The sequence below is a fragment of the Pan troglodytes genome, chromosome 17, assembly GCF_028858775.2.
Source record: "Pan troglodytes isolate AG18354 chromosome 17, NHGRI_mPanTro3-v2.0_pri, whole genome shotgun sequence".
Lineage (NCBI taxonomy): Eukaryota > Metazoa > Chordata > Mammalia > Primates > Hominidae > Pan > Pan troglodytes.
The window spans coordinates 16,105,957-16,131,469 of record NC_072415.2 but is presented as its reverse complement, the minus strand read 5'-3'; the positions used below and the strand labels follow the sequence as shown (position 1 = coordinate 16,131,469).

The 25,513-nt window shown below is 37.0% G+C and overlaps 1 long non-coding RNA gene across 1 annotated transcript; it reads right to left on the bottom strand.

Moving 5' to 3' along the window:
• Window positions 1-5,368: 5,368 nt before the first annotated feature.
• LOC134808668 (uncharacterized) lies at window positions 5,369-17,397 on the bottom strand. The gene is made up of 4 exons (XR_010152093.1): window positions 17,303-17,397; window positions 16,570-16,616; window positions 15,364-15,465; window positions 5,369-6,294 (listed from the first exon to the last, which is right to left on the bottom strand). It is a non-coding gene; the product is annotated as an uncharacterized LOC134808668 (long non-coding RNA).
• Between the last annotated feature and the right edge of the window lie 8,116 nt (window positions 17,398-25,513).

The following is a 25,513-nucleotide window of genomic DNA, read 5'->3' as shown; positions in this document are numbered from 1 at the left end:
CTTTACTGATACATTCTACCAAATGTTTAGAAGAGTTTACACTAATTCTTCACAAACACACTCAAAAAATAGAAAAAGAGGGATTATTTTCCAACTCTTTTTATAAGACTAGTAAAACCAGACAAATACGTCACAAGTAAAACAAATTAAGAATCCCTATTTGTTTTTCCCAAGGTGGCAGATTAGAAGGTTTTATGATGCCTCAGCCACTTGGAAGTAGTAAGATAGTGCAGAAAGATCAACTCTGTGAGCTTTAGTTCAAGAAGAAACTGGGAAACCATCAGAATTGTGAAGGGCACTCCAGATCCTGTGGAGGAGAAAGAACACTGACAGACAGTCCGTATGATGGTATCTGTCTGGTAAACATGACTGAAGCTCCAGGAGGATATGAGAGAAGCAGAGAGCCTCCCTATGTGACTCATTTTTCCAGTGGGAACTCAAGGGACCCAGGTCGAGAAACAGCACTGTCTTTCTCCCAAGCCCTAGAGCCAGCATGGGGAGAGGCTTGGAGATGTTGTGAGGGAAAGACACTGGGAAAAGCTGCAGACATTTTCCCAGACCTGGGACCAAGAACAGCATACCATTTTTAATCCAGGCATACAAAGTCAGGCATTCTTTGGCAACTTGGCAGCATGACCACTCAGGAATTTTATTCTTGAGGCAGAGATTGGGGGGGCCTGCTCTAGAGTGGGATAAGGGCCTCCACAACCAGAGCTATGGAAAGCACATCCAGAGCGGACACTGAAATTGTGCTTTCCCTTGTCACAAGCCTGGGGCAGGAGGAGTGCTGCTACAGCTGCAGTTTCTTCTGGGTGGTGAGATTTGCAGCCAAGGCCAGCCTAGTGACCTGGAATTGGTCTGTGTGTGCCATTTCTAGATGTCCCCATCTGCTCTACCAAGATAATAGTGCAGTGAGGTCCTCTGCTCAAACCCCAGGCAAAAATTCAGGCATTTGGCGCAGCCGCTTTCCTGGACTAGCAGCCTTAGCCACTCAACTCTTCATGAACATAGATTGTGGTGCAGAGCAGCCCCCTACACTTTATGCCAAGGCAGATCTCCAGGCATTAGGAGCATCTGTTCACTGGGTTCAGAGCCTAACCTGCTCCACCCTTCCTGTACAGAGATCCTGGTGCAGTGGGGCTTTCTCTGCTCCATACCCAGGCAGGCCTCCAGACATTTACTCACTTGAATCTGCAGCCTGACTCACCACTATTCTTTCTGTTCAGAGCTACTGGTGCAGGGAGGCCTTCTCTGCTTCATGCCTGGGCAGATCTCCAGGCAGTTAAAGCACCTGTTCTTCTGGTTCAGCAGCCGGAGCTACCCAACCTTCCTGGACGTAGATCATGGTACAGAATGGCCCTCTCTACTCCACACTCAGGCAGACCTCCAGACATTCAGAGCACCAACTTGCCTGGATCAGCAGCTTGATATGCCCCACTCTTCCTGGTTAGAGGTCTTGGTGCAGGGGCCTTTGCTGCTACATGCTCAGGTAGATCTCCAGGCATTCCAAGCTTCTGCTTGCCTGGTTCAGCAGCCTGAATCACCCCACCTCTTCTGTGCAGAGATCTTGGTGCAGTTGGTTTCCCTATTCCTAATTCAGGAAGGTGGGTGCTCTGAATGCCTGGAGAACTTCCCACAATCCTGTTGTATTAGTCTGTTCTCAGGCTGCTAATAAAGACATACTTGGGACTGGGTAATTTATAAAGGAAAGAGGTTTAATTGACTCACAGATCCACATGGCTGGGGAGGCCTCACAATCATGGTGGAAAGCAAAGGAGAAGCAAACACGTCTTACATGGCAGCAGGCAAGAAAGAGTGTGTGCAGGGGAACTCCCCTTTATCAAACCATCAGACCTCATGAGTCATGAGACTTATTTACTATCACAAGAACAGCATGGGAAAGACCCACCTCCATGATTCAATTACCTCCCACTGGGTTCCTCCCACAACACATGGGGATTGTGAGAGCTAAAATTCTGGATGAGATCTGAGTGGGGACACAGGCAAATCATATCATTCCACCCATGGCCCCTCCCAAATCTCATATCCTCACATTTCAAAACCAATCATGCTTTCCCAACCGTCCTCCAAAATCTTAACTCATTTCAGCATTAACTCAAAAGTCCACAGTCCAAAGTCTCATCTAAGACAAGGCAAGTCCCTTCTGCCTATGAGCCTGTAAAATCAAAAGCAAGTTAGTTATTTCCTAGATACAATGGAGATACAGGCATTGCGTAAATACAGCCATTCCAGATGGGAAAAATTGGCAAAATGAAGAGGCTACAGTCCCCATAGAAATCCAAAATCCAGCAGAGCAGTCAAATCTTAAAGCTCCAAAATGATCTCCTTTGTCTTCATGTCTCACATCGAGGTCTCACTGATGCAAGAGGTAGGCGCCCATGACCTTGGGCAGCTCTGCCCCTGTGTCTTTACAGGGTACAGCTCCCTTTCTGGCTGCTTTCATGAGCTGGCATTGAGTGTCTGCAGCTTTTCCAGGTGCATGGTGCATGTTGTCAGTGGATCTACCATTCTGGAGTCCGGACGATGGTGGCCCTCTTCTCACAGCTCCACCAGGCAGTGCCCCAGAGGGTGCTTGACTCCACATTTCCCTTCCACTCTGCGCTAACAGAAGTTTTCCATGAGGACTCTGCCCCTGCAGCACACCTCTGCCTGGACATCCAGACATTTCCACAAATTCTCTGAAATCTATGTGGAGGTTCTCATACCTCAATTCTTGATTTCTGTGTACCTGGAGGCCCAATGCCACAGGTAAGCTGCCAAGGCTTGAGACTTTCACCCTCTGAAGCAATGACCTGATCTATACACTGGCTCCTCTTAGCCACAGCTGGGATGCAGGGGAGAAAGTTTGGAGAGTGCTCAAAGCAGCAAGGCCCTGGACCCAACCTATGAAGCCATTTTTCCTCCTAGGCCTCTGGGCCTATGATGGAAGGGGCTGCCATAAAGACCTCTGACATGCCCTGGAGATATTTTCCCCATTGTCTTCATGATTAACATTTGACTCCTTATTGTTGATGCAAATTTCTGCAGCCAGCTTGAATTTCTCCTCAGAAAATGGGTTTTTCTTTTCTATCACATCATCAGGCTACAAATTTACCAAACTTGTATGATCTGCTTCCCTTTTAAACATAAATTTCAACTCCAAACCATACCTTTCTGAATAAATAAAACTGAATGTTTTTAACAGTACCCAAGTCACTTCTTGAATGCTTTGCTCCTTAGAAATTTATTGCACCAGATGCCCTAAATCATCTCTCTCAAGTTCAAAGTTCCACAAATCTTTAGGGCAGGGGAAAAATGCTGCCAGTCTCTTTGCTAAAGTATAACAAGAGTCACCTTTGCTTCAGTTCCCAACAAGTTCCTCATCTCCATCTGAGACCACTTCAGCCTGGACTTTATTGTCCATATCACTATCAGTATTTCGGTCAGAGCCATTCAATAAGTCTCTAGGAAGTTCCAAACTACCATGTCGTTTTTTTTCTATAAAACCAGAAAAAAACTATTTAATAATTCATATGAAACTCCAAACAGCCAAAATAGCCAAAGTAATCTTAATCACAAAGAACAAAGCCAGAGGCATCATGTTTGCTGACTTCCAAATATACTATCAGGTGACGGTAACCAAAATAGCATGGTACTGGTGCCAGAACAGCATGGTACTGGTACAAAAACAGACACATAGACCAATGGAATGGAACAGAGAACCCAGAAATAAAGCTGCACACCTACAGATATCTGATCTTTAACAAAGTTAAGAAAAATAACCAACAGGGAAAAGACTACTCCGTATTCAATAAATGGTGTGGGCTAGTTGGGTAGCCATATGTAGAAGAATGAAACTCAACCCCACCTTTCACCATATAAAAAAATTAACTGAGGTTGGATTAAAGATTTAAACACAAGACCTCAAACTACAAGAATCCTAGGAAATGCCATTCTGGACATTGGCCTTTGGAAATAATTTATGACTAAGTCCTCAAAAGCAATTGCAACCAAAACAAAAATTGACAAGTGGGATCTAATTAAATTAAAGAGCTCTACACAGCAAAAGAAATTATCAACAGAGAAAACAGGCAACCTACAGAATGAGATAAAATACTCACAAACTACACTTCCAATAAAGGTCCCAATACCCCAAATCTATAAGAAAATTAAACAAATTAATAAGCATAAAACAAATAACATGAATACAAGTGAACAAAAGACATGAATAGACACCTCTCAGAAGAAGACATAAAAGTGGTTTACAAACATATAAAAAATTCTCCACATCACTAATCATCAGAGAAATGCAAATCACTGCAATGAGGTTCCATCTCACATCTGTCTGTCAGAATGGATATTATTAAAACATCAAAAAATAACAGATGCTGGCAAGGCTATGGAGAAAAGGGAATGCTTGCACACTTTCAGTGGAAATCTAAATTAGTTCAGCCACTATGGAAAGTAGTTTGGAGATTTTTTAAAGATTTTAAAAGGGAACTACAATTTGACCCAGCAATCCCATTACTGGTTATGTATCTAAAAGAAAACAAATTGTTTTAGCAAGAATACATAGGCTCTCATATGTGCCTCGCAGTCCTATTCACAATAGCAGCCATGAAATCAACCTAGGTGCCCATTAATGGTGGAATGGATAAAGAAAACATGGCAAATATACATGATGGAACACTACATAGCCATAAAAAGAACAAAATCATGTCCTTTGCAGCAACACAGATGTAGCTGGAGGCCATTATCCTAAGCAGATTAATGCAGTAACAGAAAACTAAATACAGTCTTTTCTCAATTATAAATTGGAGCTAAATATTAGGTACTCATAAACATAAAGATGGCAACAATAGACACTGGGTACAGCTAGCAGGTGGAGTGAAGGAGGAGTAGAGGCAAGGGTTGAAAAACCTGCTTTTGTGTACTATGTTTAGTACCTTGGTAAATGGGATCACTTATACCCCAAACCTTAGCATCAGACAATATATCCAAGTAACAAAGCAGCCCATATGCCCCATGAATCTAAAATAAATATTGAAAAAGTCTCTGATATTCCTTATAAATACAAAGCAAAGAAAAAAAAATCCTCAATCAAATACTAGCAAACTAAACCCAATAACTTTAAATAGGATTACACAACATGACCAAGTAGGATTTATCCCAGATACACAAATATGCTTCAACAATGGAAAATCAATTAATAAAATATGTATATTAATAAAATAAAGGATCAAAAAGGATTATCATGACAATAGTTGTAGAAAAATCTTTGGAGAAAATCCAACACTCATTCATATTAAAAAACCTATGACACTTAACAAAAAATATGACACTTAAAACACAAGCAACACGAGAAAAATATTGTTAAATTGGACTTCATTAAAATTAAAGGCTTTTGATCTACAAAATACACCACTTATAAAGGGGAAAACCAATGTATAGCAGGAACCAAAATATTTTCACATTGTATGTCTGATAAGGACTTATGCATAATATATAAAGAACAGTTGCAACTAAAAAATCAAAAGACAAATAACTCAATTAAAAAATGAGCAAGTAATTTGAAAGACTTTATGCCAAGGAAGATATACAAATGGCCAATAGGCACATGAAAATATGCTGACTGTTATTAGCCATTAGGGAAATGCAAATCACAATCATAATGAGATGAAACTTCACAAATACCAGAATAACTATAATAAAAAAGACAGATAATAACAAGTGTTGCTGAGGATGTAAAAGAATTAGAACTCTCATACATTGCTTCTCAGAATGTAAAACTGTTTCTTTGAAAAACAGTTTAGAAATTCTGCATAAAATCAAACATAGAGCTGCCATATGACCCAGAAATTCTACTTGTAGGAATATACCCAAGAGAACTGACCATGTCTGTTCTATTTGTTCACACAAATACTTATACATTAATGTTCATAGTAGCATTATTCATAACAGACCAAAAGTGAAAATAATTCAAGCGTCCATTAACTGATGAGTGTGTAAATAAAATGTATTTTTAAATCTAGAATTAAAACCTTGAATGTCAATACTCAAAAATTTCTATTTTAAAAAATATATGGTTATCCATTTCATTATATTTTCTGCAGTTTTATTCCATCCATATGTGGAAAAGATAAATTGTATGAGAAAAGAGGACAGAGTTCATAAAGAAAGACTAGTGATCCACAAAACCCTTAAATTCACTAGAAGAGAAGGTCCTTGACTCAGCGACCATGAAGAAGAGTTCAATCAAGCCACTTGAAATTCTTAAGCTTTTCTTCTTGCCACCTGTTTTGGATAAAATGCAAACGAAAATTGCTTATCTAGGTTCTCTGTAGTCATTCAACATAGGCTCACCAAGTTAAAAGTTTTAATTCTAGATTTTAGACTCTGAGAAATGCAAATCAAAACCACAATGAGATACTAACACCAGTCAGAATGGCTATTATCAAAAATAAAAAAATGAAAGACGCTGGCAAAGTTGCAGAGAAAAAGGGATGCTTATACACAGTTGATGGGAGTGTAAATTAGTTCATCCATTGTGGAAGACAGGGTGGTGATTCTTCAAAGACCTAAAGAAAGGAATACCACTCAACCCAGTAATCCCATTACCTGTACTAGTCTGTTCTTATGCTGTTAATAAAGATGTATCTGAGACTGGGTAAATTATAAAGAAAAGAGGTTTAATGGACTCACAGTTCCACATGGCTGGGGAGGCCTCACAATCATGGCAGAAAGAGAATGAGGATCAAAGTCACATCTTACATGGAGGCAGGCAAGAGAGGACTTGTTAACTTGTGCAGGGCAACTCCCATTTATAAAACCATTGGATCTCATGAGATCTATTCACTATCAGGAGAACAGCATGGAAAAGACCTGCCCCCATGATTCAATTATCTCCCACTGGGTCCCTCTCATGACACATGGGAATTATGGGAGCTATAATTCAAGATGAGATTTGGGTGGGGTAACAGCCAAACCTTATCAATACCCAAAGGAATATAAATTACTCTATTATAAAGACACATGCATGCATATCTTCATTGCAGTACTATTCACAAAGCAAAGACATGGAATCAATCTAAATGCCCATCAGTGATAGACTGGATAAAGAAAATATGGTACATATTCATCATGGAATACTATGCAGCCGTAAAAAGAATGAGATCATGTCCTTTTTAGGGACATTATGGAGCTAGAGGCCATTATCCTTAGCCAACTAATGTAGAGACAGAAAACCAAATACCACATGTTCTCACTTATAAGTGGGAGCTAAATGATGAGCACGTATGGACACAGAGGGTAACAACATCCATGGGGCTTTTCAGAGGCTAGAGGGTAGAGGGAGAGGATCAGGAAAAATAACTAATGGGTATTAGGCTTAATACCAGGGTGATGAAATAATCTGTACAATAAACCCCCAAGACACAAATTTACCAATGTATCAAACCTGCACTTGTACTCGTGAACTTAAAATAAAAGTTAAAAGAAAAGTCTAAGAGTTCATTAAACATGGTAAAGAGCAAAGAAGATTATAAGTAGATTAACAGTGGATAGAGAGATAATGATCAAAACTAATTTTAATAAGTAATTGAACCATTGGTTGTTTCTTCTCAACTTCCTTTCTGGAATATAGACTTTATGAGGGCAAGCCCCATGACATTTATAAAATTATCTCAATAACCCTCTTACCTTGGAGGTGGGCACTCTAATAAATAAATAGATGAAAGGCAAAGAAAAATGAAAAAACAATGTGTTTGAAGAAGTGACTGTGTTTCTCTGTGTGTGTGTGCATGTGTGTGTGCATAATCTGTAGGATGTTATGAGCTTATTGATTAGCTTATTGATTATTAGAATGGGAAAGAAAATTTAGGGTCAGACTAAAATGGGCCTTGAATTATAATTATCACATTGGATATGTTTATCATTTGTAGAAAATTTGAAGTCATTTCAGGTGATTTAGCCACGATGTTTTTATTCTCTTCTTCTTTAAACTTACAATGTGATATAAAAAGTAAGGGGCCTCTCACTCAAATCACAGTGAAATTTTTAAATCTTCCTTGCTTAAAAATTAGTTGATATCAGACTTTTAAAACTTGCTTGTCATTTAACCCTTCTTCATCTTCTATTCTCCTTAAACAGTTAACCATGTCTTTAGACATGAGTCTATACCTTGAATTAAAACAAAAGGAAAATGATCAATTTTCACCAGATCCAGAATTTTCTATTCTGAAAGTGGTAAAATGAACAGGAACTCCTTTTCCATTCCATTTAGTTACAATGTAAGCTAATTTGAATTATATGGATTTTAGTTAGCTCCATATGTTATATGAATAAATTCTCGATTTGTGTGTAAAACTCAAAATCATCTTTCAAATATTGCCATCTGGAGGCACTGTAAACTTTGTTTATGCCATTGCCTTGTGCAGGTATTATTTGAGTTTGTAAACACCGTTATTAATTATTTTTCATCTGGATCGATTTTGATTTGCATGAGGTTTTACTAATGTGTTCCCATAAAAAACACACAATTACTCTTCACATCATATAGTTCTGGGCACCATGTCAAATATGTGAGAAAAATTTCCCCAAATGTATTCTATATATGGGTTCAACTACTACCACATGTTGTTTCAGCATTATATTGAATTAGTAAATTCTCTGTGAAATGTCGTCATCTATTTCTACACATATGCCCCTTGGGACATCTGTCCTATTTGTCAATACCACAATCTGGGCATCTGTCAAAATTACAGGCTATACCGACATTTAGGCCCCTACATTGATTGGCTCTATCACAGGGTATGTAAAATAAACAAAGTTTAAAACATCATCAAAATGGGACCATATGTCTAAACCTATCTCATGACCCTTAGCAGAAGGAATGAATGTTACTACGAATTGTCCCATCTTTCCGGGAACCTGAACTAGACACAGTAAAGAAGTCTCTTGCTAAATAAATGGGTCCTTCTGGCTCTACAATAGGTCAATGTAGATATTAGTCTGCTACCTTATGTGTTCTTTTTATTTTCTGGCAGCTGACAAATAAAATTACCTCAAACTCTAAGATGAGAAAACTAAAGTTTGAAAATCCAAATTTCTTATGCCATCTTTGAAGGAACTGCAAATGTCTTAAGCCATCTCTGAATTAATGACACTCAGAAACAGCAAAATATTGACATCCTTACCTTCAAGTGTCCCTGTTATCTTCAAGCAACCCTGTTCCAACAGCGAAATTTTAGCCCTGTGAAACAATCCCCAGGGACTGTGAAAATATGAATTGATTTTAAAGGATGGCTGGTTAGCTGACAGGGTCTCTGCTTTCCAAAGCATTGCCAATTCAGTGTTGAACTGCTCATAGGGGTTATTTTAAACTAACCCAACTGACGGTATAACAGTCTTAGGGTTTCTGAACCAACTTGCTTATATGAGCAAGGAATGAAATTATAAGACAGACACGGAGGAATTCTGAAAATTCCTTGTGGACAAAGAGGAGTTGGGCAGAGAAAAGCTTGTGCACTCACTCTTTCAGACTGTGTGAAAAGAAATGAAGTCCTTTTTTACTTTTATTTTATTTTCAAGTCATTATTTTTCAATTGTACTCCTTTGGTTGCTAGTGAAGTAAATATTGTTCCCAAGTGACTTTAATTTCCCCAATTTACAGGAACTATAAATAAACATTCACAAATTTTGCATTTATATTATCAAGTAAGATATTTTTATACAATCATCTTTAAATTGGGTTTGTTTATTTGAATACATTTCATGAACATCTTAGTTCAGCTTAGCATTTTAATGCTACTGAAATGTTTTATCAGAAATAATGGGCCTAATTAATGAACTCATGATAGGTCACCAATTTCTGGATTTTCTCCCAAATCACCATCAAGTCTGTGAAAAGAGCCGTTGAATCATTTGTTTTTAAACATAAACCAAGCAAACCTTTCTAGGAACTGAAAACTATATTTTCCCATTAATGTGATCATTTCAGGAATTTTGCTAAATAGGGGGTCAATATAAACCAACAAAAATTACCCATACTCACCATCAAGAGGTAGTCATGGTAACTTATTTTTGTATTTCCTTCAATTCTTTTCTAAGCTTTTTTTTTCAACTTTTATTTTAGAATTGGGGGTATGCATGCAGGTTAGCTGCAAAGGTATATTGAGTGATGTTGAGGTTTAGAGTATGAATCAATCTTTCACCGAGGTAGTGGGCATAAGATCCAAAAAATAGTTTTTTGGCCCTTGCCTCTCACCCTCTTTCCATCCTCTAGTAGTCCCCAGTGACTATCCTTTCCACCATTATGACCATGAATACACAATAGTTAGCTCCTGCTTATTTCAGGTTAACCAGATTGCCAGCAGATCCAATTTATTTTGATTTACAAGAAGTAACATATGTTTCCCATCAGATTATTGGCAAAAATGTATTTATTGCCAACCTTGGCCACATTTTGTCTTTGAGTTTTCTTGATAAAGTTCAGGTGTTGAAAATGGAGTAGGGGTAAGAGGAGCAATCTCAAAATCAGAAAGCAAAATGAATTTCTCTTTCTTTTTAAATCTGCCCTTGGGACAGGCCTGAGTTTTTAGGCATAGTAGGTTTAACAGAGGATCTCCAAAGATGTGTTCAACTGGAATCTCAGAATGTAACTTTATTTGGCATAAGAATCTTTGTAAATGTAATTAAGGTTAGCATCTCAATTTGAGGTCATGCTGGATTGAGATAAGCATGAAATCCACCAATGAGTGTCCTTATAAGAGACAGAAAAGGAGAATACAAAGAAACATAGGGAATAATGACATATGAAGACAAAAGTAGAGACTGGAGTTATGCTGCCATCAGCCAAGCAATGCCTGGGGCCACCAAAAGCTGGAAGAGGCAAGGAAGAATTAAAATTTTTCCCTAGGTCTTTTGGAAGGAACATGGTCCTCTGACACTTTGATTCCAAACTTCTGGTTTCTACAACTGTGAGAGAATAAATATCTGTTGTTTTAAGTCACCAGCTTGGATGTAAATTATTATGGCAGCCTTACAAAACTAGAAGACTAGATACGTGCTTTTATTGTTAAACCCAACCAACCAACCAACCAACAGACAAACAGCATCCAACATGATCTAATGTTTTCTTCATATCCCTCATGATGAAAGGAAGGTACATAGAAAGAACTGGAATTGTCCTGAGTTAATCCACTCACTGACACTCTAGCCCAAACTTGAGGGGAACCATCCAAATCATAGTGAGTAGGTCACAGGAGGATGTCACATGTCACAGGAGGATACTAATCCCACCATTCACAATGTCTTTGCCCAGGGAATGGGGTCTGTTATGAGGCATTATACCACCTGGGCCTACACTAGGCAGGGATTGGCCTGAAAGCACATCCTTCATATATCTTCTGCTGCCTGTAGCATGTATGATGCACTCAAAATCTTAAGAGTCCATGGCTTTGCATACAGATATAAGGTTTTTTATATAAAGGATGGATAATGAGGATGTTATTAAAGCCACACTGTCCCAGGCTGGGACACAATTTGAGAACCCAGCACTGCACATCTGAGCCTAAATACAAAAATTGGCCATCCTCTGTCAAGCCAGTCAACAAGATGTTACAGGCTGCAGTTGTTATGTGGGACTTAAAGACAGAAAATTTTCAGTGGCAAGGCTTAAATAGGAAAATGTTTGGGAGGCCGAGGTGGGCAGATCACAAGGTCAGGAGATTGAGACCATCCTGGCCAACAAGGTGAAACCCCATCTCTACTTAAAAAAAAAAAAAAAAATTAGCCGGGCGTAGTGGTGGGCACCTGTAGTCCCAGCTACTCGGGAGGCTGAGGCAGGAGAATGGTGTGAACCTGGGAGGTGGAGCTTGCAGTGAGCCGAGGTCGCACCACTGCACTCCAGCCTGGGCGACAGAGCCAGACTCTGTCTCAAAAAAAAAAAAAAAAAGAAAGAAAGAAAAAGAAAAAATAGGAAAATGTTCGTTGAAATCTTGCTGAAGTCTTAGAATGCAATCTGACTAAAATCATAAATAAATACATAAACAAGCAAACAAACAAATTATCCCTGCCCCTGAAAAGCAGTCAATCAGAAGTTCTTTGTGCTACACTCCTACTAAAAGGAGATAATAGCTAATTGGTATTTACCCTCATGGTAAAAATTCCCTTAGTGCCTTCAGAAAATATTACCATTTACCTAAGAGAGAGTTCAACAAGTGCTCTAGGATGCAAGTGGAGGCAACACAGGCTGAAGAACTATTGTGTCCTGCCTCAGCATCTGCTCTCCTACTTCTGTGAAAGAGGATGCAGCTGTCCTGATGCTCTGGCTATTTCTACAGAGGAGACACAACTAACTGATGGTCTTATCCTTCTTTCATGTATAATATGCATAAGAGGAGATTTTACATATTTTGTGTATTAAAGGGCTTTGACCATGCACTTCATTTCCAAGGTGACAGTAGTTACCTTGTGAAATGATAATGAAACCACAACAAAAATCAGCAGTGAGGATTAGCAAAGAAAAAACTGGAACCAGGAGTGGAGGTGCTGATTGATGTAGTCACCATGTACATGTTGCTATGGAAATTATGCAAAAATGAAAGAAAAAAGGAACTAAGTAGTTGTATTGAGAAGATAGAAATGACATGGCATGTCTCTGGTAACATTATTGAAGAGACTTCTTCCATTTCCTGAGACAAGCATCTAGAGTAGTTAAAAATGGGAAATTAAGGGGTTCAGTCAGAAGATTAAGTTAGCATTACAAATCTCTCACATAATAAGAATCAGCATCTCTCCCCAGTCTCCTGATGAAACATTTTGGCACTGTGTTTACATCTCAAGTTCAGAAAGCTCACTTGCAATCCTCATGACTAAGCTAATTTCACTGACTTGGTTAAAAAGATATTTTCCATTTTTTTTTAACAGCACAGTCTTTGCTAAAGAATGGCTCCCAGGGTTTAATCTCTTATCCTAATGCGAATCACACAGTCCATAATTTCCTGGTATCCAAACAAATTCAGTGGGCAGGCATGAACAAAATTTGGCCATAAACACTAGTAATCACCATTTTGTTTCAAGCTTTAATAAGAGATTGTGGCTACGATGCTACTTGCCAATGGAGAGAAGTCCTCATATCAACCTCGGCAGTGGATATGATTTATTTAAAAAAGAAAGAAACCAGGAGTCATCTGGGTAAAATTAACTGCCTGTGATATGAACTTTGATCAGCCTACCAGAACCACAATCTAGCACCAAAATCCTTGGGTAAATCAAAAACATTAGAATAAAAAATAAAGAAAATACCAGCAAAGAGAGAGAAAGCAAAACTATTCTAAAACTCATGTCAGAGTTAATAGTCTTTAGCAGTGAAAAAAACTTTTTTTCATTGAGGGTTAATTAGTTGCTCCACTTTCCTTTGTCTAGAAAAGATTGCTGTAGTAATTATTATTAACACTCTTAATAATAATGGTAACCAGTAATAATAATTGAGCCTTTTTACATCCCAGGGTTAGTATTATAATTGGTGCCTTATGTATTAACTCTTCTGATCCTCACCAGAGGAAGCTCACAAAGGTAACTAACTGGCTAAGCCTCTCATAGGCAGTAGGTGATACAGCCTGAAGAACCCAGATGGTTCAGCTCCTGAATCCTTCTTCTTACCATTATGTTCTGCCACGTCTCACATAACCAGTGGGAATCCACACAGCAGGTGACCCTTAACTTTGTTCTGTAAAAATTCCATAGCAGGTAAAATAAGCTATCACCCAAGGGGTTTCTCTACTCTCCAATACAGAAAATGGACATTAGCCTAATGATACCAAAATGCTACTGTTCTTTGTGGGAAATCCTAGCCAGTTGAAACCATTAAAGGGGACAAATGTCACTGAGCATCTACTGGATGCCAGACATTATTTCATGCATTTCAATGTGATTTATCTCACTTAGTCAAAAAAAAATATATATGGTAAATTTGAAGAATGGTTAAAGAAGTGGGTGAACAGCCGTGGCATTTTCTCAACACTATAATTTCTTTGGTTGCTTACTTTGTTTTTTCTTGTAATTAAGTAATAATAAAAAGTTCAATAACAACAGCTCACATTTTTGAAGAATGGTTAAAGAAGTGGGTGAGCAGCCTTGGCATTTTCTCAACACTATAATTTTTTTGGTTGTTTACTTTGTTTTTTTCTTGTAATTAAGTAATAAGAAAAAGTTCAATAACTAGAGCTCATTTTTTTTTTTTTTTTTTTTTTTTTTTTGCAGCAGAGTCTCGCTCTGTCCCCCAGGCTGGAGTGCACTGGCGAGATCTCAGCTCACTGCAAGCTCCACCTTCCGGGTTCACACCATTCTCCTGCCTCAGCCTCCCAAGTAGCTGGGACTACAGGCGTCCGCCACCATGCCTGGCTAATTTTTTGTATTTTTTTTTAGCAGAGACGGGGTTTCATCATGTTAGCCAGGATGGTCTCGATCTCCTGACCTCATGATCCGCCCGCCTCAGCCTCCCAAAGTGCTGGGATTATAGGTGTGAGTCACCGTGCCGAGCCAACAACAGCTCACTTTCAAAATGTATGTTACTCTTTAGAATGTATTCAATCACTAGTTTTTGCTATGTGCGAGTTGTTCTTATAGTGGCCAGAGTCCCTCTTCAAATAGGTGATAAAATATCTTAAAGTATGTGAATATTCATATGTCTCAAGTTCAGTTAACAAATATAATTAGATTAAGCCTTGATATTTCTAATAGACTTCTCTAATAAATGTATTTTCTTAATTTCTACTCTTATTAATGCTTTTTATTTAAAATTGAGGATGTGATACATAAGAAACAAATATAACTAGATAGAGCCTTCATATTTCTAAGAGTTTTCTCTAATATATAAATTTCCTTAATTTCTACCACTATTAATGCTTATTTAAAATTAAGCATGTGATAACTATTTGTTGCCACCTCATACAAAATAAAATAATGTAATATTAATTATGCTTATTGTGCATGTGCTTTGTGTCGACTTACTGTGTAAGTTGTCTAGTAGCTCAGTTAGCCCCCACTTGCCAAACTATGTAGTCATACCAATTTTTTTTTCAGATGGATAAAGGGAGGCAAGAGGGTTTTGTAACCACAGAGTTAGTCATCAGAGGTGAACAGGACCAAGATTTGAACCTGACAGTTTTTCTTCAGAGTTGGAAATCTTAATCTCCATACATACTTGAGGTTTTGGGATCCTCACCAAATTTTCAATTATCTAACTTAAATACGGACAATGTGAAGGTCACAAAATTACTTTCAGTTATCTCTAAGATAAATCTCAGAGAGATAAGCAATTTTTCAGCAGATGAAATATAATCAAAACAAGAGATTACGTACCTTCTGGTCCTGTTGCCAAGAGATCACTGGTTTCCCCCAAGGCTTGATCTATTCATGAGGGCAGACGTTGGAATACTTTGAATTTCTCCTCATCTAGGTAAGCTTCGGGATGCATTATGGCAACCAGAATAATTTTATTCAAGAATAGGAAAGGCCAGCTAGTTTAGCACACTTAGACATGAAATTTACTATTATCATATTTACTTCAATCTTATTTCTTTTCTATTTTAATTTACAGATAGAAATTATGCAGTAGTTTTATAGGCTGACCTGTGTAAACTCCTTGTCATAATTTTTTAATACAGTCCTGAGGATTCTATACAATAATGTAATTGAGTTGCCTGCCACTCAATAAGTAATTGGCCTTCAGGTTTCTCTTAATGATGGTAAATAAGATGTTACGATTTCCTTTGTTTTCTGTAAGATATTTAATAATGAAAGTCTCAATCTACCACAATGTTTAACTTTGGGGAACAAGATCTGAAAAGAATATACTCTTAAAAACTTAAATGTTGAATTATTCCTTCACATGTAATGTCCTGACACTTATTTTTCTACCAGCATACAGGGAGTAAATATTCAAAATGATTGCATAAGTGTATACAAACTAGAGGCTAGGAACTGGTAAGCCTTGTCCAGATGACAAGACACTCTTTGCTAAGATTAACATTCTCTCTCACCTCAGATGTTTCATCATTGCTATTGTTGTCGATATTGCTGTTAATTAAAACTGTATTCTGTAAATTACCAGTGAGAGTGAGTGGTTTTAATATTACTTTAGTGTCCACATAGAAATTCTTCAGTGACGAGCAGATAAGACCCCAAAAGATTGCTCACTGTACAGGGACTCTTGGCTAGCTAAAAAAGAAAAAAAAAAAAGCTAAATATTTCCATTGCTGAGATGTAAACGAAGAATTCCCAAACATTTGAGGTATCTGTTTAATGTCTAAAATAAGAAGTTGAAACCTTTCACTAACAACTTGTGCTGTGAAACACGTAAGTTTAAATGAGTAATTCAACAGTTACTGTTTGGATTTACATAGAAAGACTTTTGCCTATGCCTGTTCTGAACACATACCAAAACAATTATGCCTAGCACGTACACAGTGATAACAATGTTTTCTTTTGGCATCCACTAGAGGAGAAACTTAGAGCAGCACCACTTTCTACTGCTACCCTTGGGTCCATGCTGCGGTAGTTATTTACCTGAATTGTCCTCGGAGTAACTGCATTTCCTTGTATAAGAAATGGACCTAAAGTAATGGATTTGCCCATTAGTGAATAATATTAGAAACAGTTTCAATTGTAATGCAATTCCTGTTCAGTTCCATGCAATTTCTGCATAGAAACACAACTGAAAGAAAAATGACAACCAATCAACCAGTAAAACTGCAATAAATAATTTTCAGGTGAGAAAACGTCAAAAGAGTGTGGATTTGGAAGTCCTTCCATTGTGCTAATTATAGATCTTTTTTATCTCTCTGAACACTTGTCAATAGTCATTAGGTTTATACAATTTTCTCTTTTTAATGCATCAAAAAATCACCAAATAGGAAGAAGTAAATCTGTATAACAGGACATCTAACAATTGGTTTTAAAATACATAACCTACAGTCTAAAATAAAGAAGAAATATATACATGTGAAGCTTTTTTTTGACTGACTATATTATAAAATATGCTAAAATTGTACTGCAAATGAACTCTCCTCACCTCCCAAATAATAACAAAACATACAGTGAAACAAAATTGTACAAGTTTATATTAAGGCTCTCAAATTTAAACTAAGCATAAAAACTGAGCAATTTATCTTGGGACTCTAAAAAAAAAATGAATCTAACAAAATTCAAATTGATGATACCCGACATGTTGTCATAATGTAACAGTCAAAGTTTACTCTCTGAAGAAATATCAAGTTTTAAAAATAAATAGGAACAATACCAAGCATCATCTAAAGTCCAGTTTCTAGTTTTCTCAGCACCATGGGTAACTTTTGTAAGAAATGAGATAATCCTGTAGTCCCAGCTACTCGGGGGGCTGAGGCAGGAGAATGGCGTGAACCCGGGAGGCGGAGCTTGCAGTGAGCGGAGATCGCGCCACTGCATTCCGGCCTTGGTGAAAGAGCGAGACTCCGTCTCAAAAAAAAAAAAAAGAAATGAGATAATTAGATTTACTGTAAATGAAATTTTGATGAAGTGCTATTGAAGTATAATATTCTATGAAATCCCTTGTTACTTTGAAAGGAGCTAAATGACAACTGCTTGATTATCATGGGACAAAGGATAACTTTAGGTTTTTTTCTTCTAAATTGTGGATAGTGACTATTTCGGTATTTTCTGTAATGGTATTTTCTGTAAGTGATATTACCCAGCTTTTAGGTCCACATCTTAGCCAAATCACTTCCTGAAACCTGACTTTACAATAAAAACCTTCTTTGTTCTTCCTTAGCCTGTGAATAGTGGCAGCATTTAAAATTAATACCATGCAATTACCTTCTGTTCTATGATAATCTTTCATATTTTCTCTTGTTTTCTCAAACTCTTCATAACTCTTAGGTCAAATTTCATGCACTATATAGTTCCCTTCCTTTTGTATCACCTTTATGTAGCTAAGATTATAGTAAGTTCTTAACAAGAATTTATAGATTTATCGGTCAAATTATTAACCGTTCAACAAGAAGACCAAAGCCAATGTAATATTTTTAAAAGTAGGGATTAAGAAAATTACCTTTGGTATTATCCTTAAAGAGAGTTTTAGTCCTTATTTTCCAATACATACACTCAACTATACCTCCCATTTTGTAAGAAAACCAGCTGCATTTGGGGACATTTCTTAAATTGTTGAAGTCTTAACATTGATACATTTAACTATTTACTTATAATCTTTGTGAATATTATAGAGGATATTCACTAAAGATAACTAAAGAGATTGTACTTCACATGTCAGATGAATGGCTTTAAAACCTTAGTCAGTAGAATTCGCCAGGATTTTTGCTTAAAGTGCAAACTTCTCAGTTAGTTCCAAGTCCAGAGATTCTGATTTAACAGGCATAGAACAGGACCTGGGAATCTGCATTTTAAATAAACTCAAGGTCCATCTTAAATGCACTCAGAAATAAGTGATTTTACTACTTGAGAAATGTAACTTGAGGAGTTTAAAATCTGTGAAATCTGTGATAAAAATTAATTATGTGGCTGGGCATGGTGGCTCATGCCCATAATTCCAACACTTTGGGAGGCCAAGGCAGGCAGATCATAAGGTCAGGAGTTCAAGACCAGCATGGCCAATATGGTAAAACCCCGTCTTTACTAAAAATGCAAAAAAATGTAACCAGGTGTGGTGGCTGATGCCAGCTACTTGGGAGGCTGAGGCAGGAGAATTGCTTGAACTGGGGAGGTGGAGGTTGCAGTGAGCCTAGATTGCACCACTGCACTGCAGCCTGGGTGACAGAGTGAGACTCCAGTTAAAAAAAAAAATTTAATATGTGCTTTGGCACTTTAAGGATAAGTAAATAAATGAGTCGTGTTTGGCTTCTATTCTGTCCATTTCTGCTCATTTTCTTTCTTTCTTTATTCACCTTGGCTGGTCTGTGTATTTACATGTAACTTTCATGAAAACTCCATCCATCTTCATCAATACACATAATACATACTTTGCAAGGCCCTTTTTAGAAGTCCTATTCAAATATTTCTGAGCCAGATGAATCAGTCTGTGTTAGTCTGTTTTCATGCAAATAAAGACATACTTGACTGGGTCATTTATAAAGAACAAGTGATTTAGTGGACTCACAGTTTCACATGGCTGGGGAGGCCTCACAATCATGGCAGAAAGCAAAGGAGGAGCAAAGGCATGTCTTAGATGGCAGCAGGCAAAAGAGCTTGTGCAGGAGAACTCCCATTATGAAACCAACAGAGACTTATTCATTAACATGAGAACAGTATGGGGGAGACCGCCCCCATGATTCAATTATCTCCACCTGGCCCTGCCCTTGACATATTGGGATTATTACAATTCAAGGTGAGCTTTGGGTGGGGACACAGCCAGACCATATCACAGTCCCATAATCTCTTTTGTAGTGATAAAAATCACAAATTTGAACCATTCATGATATTTTCTTATACTATAATTTATGAAAGATTTATGGAAGATTTACTTATTTCATTTTGTATCTCCTCCACCTTCACTATTGCAATGGATTAAATGGTTGTTTTTCTCCCCCCACCCAAATTCATATGTCAAAATCCTAACCCACAATGTATGGTACTAGGAGGTGGGGTCTTTGGGAGCTAATTACATCATGAGACTGGAGCCCATGTGAATGAGATTAGCACCCTTATAAAAAAGACCCCAGAGAACTCTCTTGCTCTTTTTCTATTGTGTGAGGATGTAAAGAAAAGGCGGCAGTCTGCAAGTCAGAAGAGGGTCCTCACAAGAATTCATCCAGGCTGGCACTCTAATCTCATATTTCTGAACTCAAGATCTGTGAGAAATAAATTTCTGTTGTTTATAAACCCATCCAGCTTACAAAGTGCCTAGTCTATGATACTTTGCTCTGGCAGCCCAAACTAAAACAACTATATTTTTAAGAAAAAAAATATGCATGCACATACATCTATAAAAGTCTTCCACCTGATAACTCTGAAATAACTTTTACTTTAATGGTATTCATATAAGAAAGAAATGTATGAAGCCAAAATAAATCTCAAAATTAAGGGGGAATATTACTTAGCACAATGCATGTTTGCTTTGCCAAAGCCTGAAACTTTTTCTTTTTAAGCAAATTGAAAACCTCAAAGATTTCAACATTTTTTATTACTTATCCCAGCAAAATCATCCAGACCACTTATTTTTAAAATTAAATAGTCACTGATTTATTTCACTTTTATGCAGTTAAGATAGGAAGTGGAGGTCAATTGGAAAATAGAATTACAGGAATAGGACCATCATGAAATGATTTTTTAATTTATTACCATTCAGAGCATCTATACTTGTTTGTCACACATTCAGAAGAATGGAAGAAAGGAGGGTAGAGAATGAGTCATATGCATTGAAAATTATTATTCAGTTTTAAAATGAGTGCCCAAAACTATAGACACTGTAAGACCCTGAATTTGAATATTTTACATTTCATTCTTCTATTAAAATTCATTTTATTGAGAACAAAAATAAAACAAGAAAAAATAAGAAGATAAGCATCTTCAGAGAAACAACTATAGCCCGAAACCAAAAACTGAGAAGCAAACCTTCCAAATACTGTTATATTTCAACAAAAACAAGGAGTGATCAGAGTGAGTGCTTTCACATGCATAATCAGTACATGTTTAGGATGGTCATTTTTTCCAGATATCATTGCTGCTACTCTGGGAGATGTAACTCAAAAACTATTTTTCTTAAAATTGTTAGATTTTATGGAATAATGTGACCATGATATTAATAAAAGTAGGAAAGTCACTATAGAGTAACTCAGTGTTGTCTAACCATAAAATGGAAAGAATTTGAAGTTGTAAGAGAATTCAGGCTGATGTACTCTGTTCATTTCATATACTCTGAGTTCCAAACAGAATGAAGCTCACAGAAGTGGAAAGGAGCAAAAGAGAAAAGAATTACCCAGCATGTGATAATATAGAGATTAGAAATGTAGATTTAGAAACCTAGGAATCTAAATCTGAGCCACATTACCTTTAGAAAAGTGAATGCTGATAGGAGGAGAAACAATTATCTAGTACTTAGGGAATAAGAAAATTAGTGCGACAGTATTCCATTACAAAAACATGGATTAAAAAAAAGATACAAACTGCAGTGCCACCCCACTCCTGCCCCAGAGGATCCCTTAGCTAATACCTGGATCTGTTCTACGAGGAATGCAGAGAGAAAAAAATCAGTAAAATATATATGCCTGGTGTTCTATTTTCTAAATATGAAAATGAACAAAAAGCATAAACAAGATGCAGTTACTAAAACTACATCACAAGTAGAATTACCAAAGTAATCAGAGAACAAATTGAAGTTAACTTAATCTCAATTTAGAAATTGAAGTGAACAACTAAGGAATTATGTAAGAAAGAAATACATAGGCACTATACATCAGCAATTACATCCAGAAAAATAGCGAATATCTAGAAGAAACCATACAAAAGTAAATTATATGAAAAGACAAAGGCATAATAAAAATCCTTAATATGGTGTTGGTAAATATAGATGCATGAAAACGGAGACTCAACCTCTGCCTACTTGATGTTTTGAAGAATAAGAAAGAACATTAACATTGGAAACATTACGTGTTGAAAACTTCAAAGAGATAAAATGACACTTGAATCTATAGATTAAAATAGCATTCTGTTTTTTAGACAAAAATATAGAGATACTGATCATCACTAAGACTGACTTTGATTCACTTACTAGATTTGAAGAATAAAGCAATAGGATAATTGTCATCTGGGCAGTTAAACAAGTCTCTGAGAATTCAACTGTTGCTGATGAAGAATTAATGATTACCAGAATTATGCAACTTTTGTAAAAGTTTAGAAATCCAGAACTAGTATATAAAGTGTTTTTATTGCATGAAACAAATAGGCAGCACAAAACTGTGATTTCTGAGAGAAAGAAAACAATATATACCCTTTATAGTGCCAGCATACTTACTGAAAGTGATTTCCAGCCTCCAGCATGGTATGAGACAATCCGAGAGAGAATATCATGATTTGCTGAATTTAAGAGCAAGATATCAAAGTTTATGGAGGCCAAGGTGACTAGAATCATCAAGGCAGACTGACAGAGAGAAGAGGGCTGCACAGAGAGAGAACTGTGGAGATTTACGTAGAGGTTCTCTGGAGTCCTTGAGGGAGAACTGAACTGTGCCTACATAAAGTAAAACTCCATGAGATAGAAAAATGAGTCTTCATTAGCAATGGGCCAGAGAAATTCCTGGAGGTCATATGGGCCTTAGAAGAACCAGTATGTGCTCCAGCCAGAGTGAGAAACTTATAACATCAGATAGAGTTCTCAGAATAATCACACATTAGTAGGGGGGTGAATCAGCTCTAGAGTCAAGGCTTTGAAGCCATTATAATCACATTTAAAAGTAAACAATATCACCACTGATCTCAGATAACTGCATTTGAAAACAAAGTTCATCTCTCTTTAAATAAAACAAAATCCAGATCCTAACAATGTAGAATTCAGAATTTCCCTTAGACATTAAAAAAATAACAGAAATGCATATAAACAAAAAAAATTCATCCAAAACAAGACAAAAAATTAACAGAAACAGACCAAGAAAAGACAGAAATTATGGGATTAGAAAATATTAAGCAGCTTAACAACACACATAATTGAAATCCCAGGGAATGGGGGGAGGGCAAAAACTATTTGTAAAGGCAGTGGTTGAGATATTTTTAAAACTTGGTAAAACTATAAACCAACAGGTAAAAGAAGCGCAGTGGAATCAAAGCAAAATGAATAAAAGGATTAAGTTGAAGAAAGTTGTTTTTAAAAAGAAAACTTAAAAACAGTTGGAGAAAAAGAGATGTATTATTGACAATGGAACCAATGTAATAACTACTTTTTATGATAAGCATGTATATCAGAAGACAGTAGCGCAACATTCTATTACTTAAAGCAAGAGAAACAAGTCAACCTGGAAATTCATTCATGTGAAAATTCTAAAAAAATCAAGAAATTTACAAAAATGAAAGCAAATAAAGCTATTTTGACAATAAGTAGCTGATAGATTTTATCAACAGCATACTGGTACTGAAAGAAATGGTAGACAAAAAGAAAGTAACAGGATGATAATTTACTTTTTTTATTATTATACTTTAAGTTTCAGGGTACATGTGCACAACTTGCAGGTTTGTAACATATGTATACATGTGCCATGTTGCTGTGCTGCACCCATTAACTCGTCATTTAACATTAGGTATATCTCCTAATGCTATCCCTCCCCCCTCCCCCCACCCCACAACAGGCCCCGGTGTGTGATGTTCCCCTTCCTGTGTCCATGTGTTCTCATTGTTCAATTCCCACCTATGAATGAGAACATGCAGTGTTTGGTTTTTTGTCCTTGTGATAGTTTGCTGAGAATGATGGTTTCCAGCTTCATCCATGTCCCTATAAAGGACATGAACTCATCATTTTTTATGGCTGCATAGTATTCCATGGTGTCTATGTGTCACATTTTCTTAATCCGTTCTATCATTGTTGGACATGGGGGAAAGGATTCCTATTTAATAAATGGTGCTGGGATAATTTACATTTTTAAAAAGAAATGACTCATGTTAGAAATAATACATAGGGCTGTGCATGGTGGCTCACACCTGTAATTTCAGCACTTTGGGAGTCCAAGGTGGGCGGATCACAAGGTCAGGAGTTGGAGACCAGCCTGACCAACATGGTCAAACCCTGTCTCTACTAAAATACAAAAATTAGCTGGGTGTGGTGGCGTGCGCCTCTAATCCCAGCTACTCGGGAGGCTGAGGCAGGAGAATCGCTTGAACCCAGGAAGTGGAGGTTGCAGTGAGCCATGATCACACCACTGCACTCCAGCCTGGGCGACAGAGTGAGGCTCTGTCTCAAAAAAAAAAAAAAAAAAAAAGGAAAAAGAAACAATACATACAAAAGACGTTTTTTCATGTTTTAAGTAATGTTAAAGGTAATGGATTATTTAAAACCAAAATAACAATTATTTCCGTGGTATTCAAAATATATATAAAAAAGGAGGAAAACCCTATGACAGTAGGGCAAAGAACTGTAGAGAGAAAATGGATAGACAGTTATAATATTTGTTTTTTTATTTGAACATTTATTTTAAATTTATGGAACACATGTACAGGTTTGTTACATGGATATATTGCGTGATGCTGAGGTTGGTGGTACGGTTGAGCCCATCTCCCAGGTACTGAGCATAGTACCTAACAGACAGTTTTTCAACCCCGGCCTCCCTCCCTCCCTTCCTCTCCCTCTAGCAGTGTCCAGTTTCTATTGTTGCCGTTTTTATGTCCATGAGTACCCCGTGTTTAACTCCCATTTACACGTGAGAACATGTGGTATTTGATTTTCTGTTTCTGCATTAATTCACTTAAGATAATGGCCACAAGTTGCATCCATGTTGCTGCAAATAGATGTTTTTTTTCTTTATTATGGCTGTGTAGTATTCCATAGTGTATATGTACCATATTCTCTTTATCCAATCCACTGCTGATGGGCACTTAGGTTGATTCCATATCTTTGCTATTGGGAACAGTGCTACAGTGAACATACAAGTGCATGTGTCTTTTTGGTAGAATAGTTTATTTTCTTATGGATATATAACCAGAAATGGGATTATTAAGTCAAATGGTCGTTCTGTTTTAAGCTCTTTGAGAAATCTCCAAACTACTTTCCCCATTGGCTGAACTAATTTACCTTCCCACCAACAGTGTATAAACCTTCCCCTTCTTCTATAGCCTTGGCAGGAACTTTTCAATAAGAGATATTATTAAACGTTTTTGGAGTTTTTATTAATAGCCATTCTGGCTAGTGTGAGATGATATCTCATCTTGGTTTTGATTTACATTTCTCTGAGATTAGTGATTACGAGCATTTTTTCATGTTTATTAGCCACTTGTATGCCTTCTTTTGAGAAGTATCTGTTCATGGTTTTGCTCATTTTTAAAATTAAGTTATTTGTTTTTTGCTTGTTTAATTGTTTAAGTTCCTTATAGATTCAAGATATGAGACTTTTATTGAACACATTGTTTGTGAATATTTTCGCCCATGCTGTGGGGTGTTTGCTTATGCTGTTGATAGTTTCTTTTACTGTGCAGAAGCTCTTTAGTTTAATTAGGTCCCGTGTGTCAATTTTTGTTTTGTTGAAATTGCTTTCGAAGACTTAGTCATAAATTCTTTCCCAAGGCTGATTTTCAGAATGGTGTTTCCTAGCATTACTTCTAGGATTCTTATAGTTTGAGGTCTTACATTTCAGGATTATAAGTTGCTGGGTTTTAGTATCATGGTAATGCTGGCTTCAGAATTGCAATATTTTAAAACTATATAGCAGGTATTATAAATATTATTTGAAGGTTGAGTGTTTTAAGTTAAAAAAATGTACAGATGGTACTCTTTATGCACATCAGTGCGGGGCCTTAGTAACCACTGTGCAAGTTGAAACTGGGC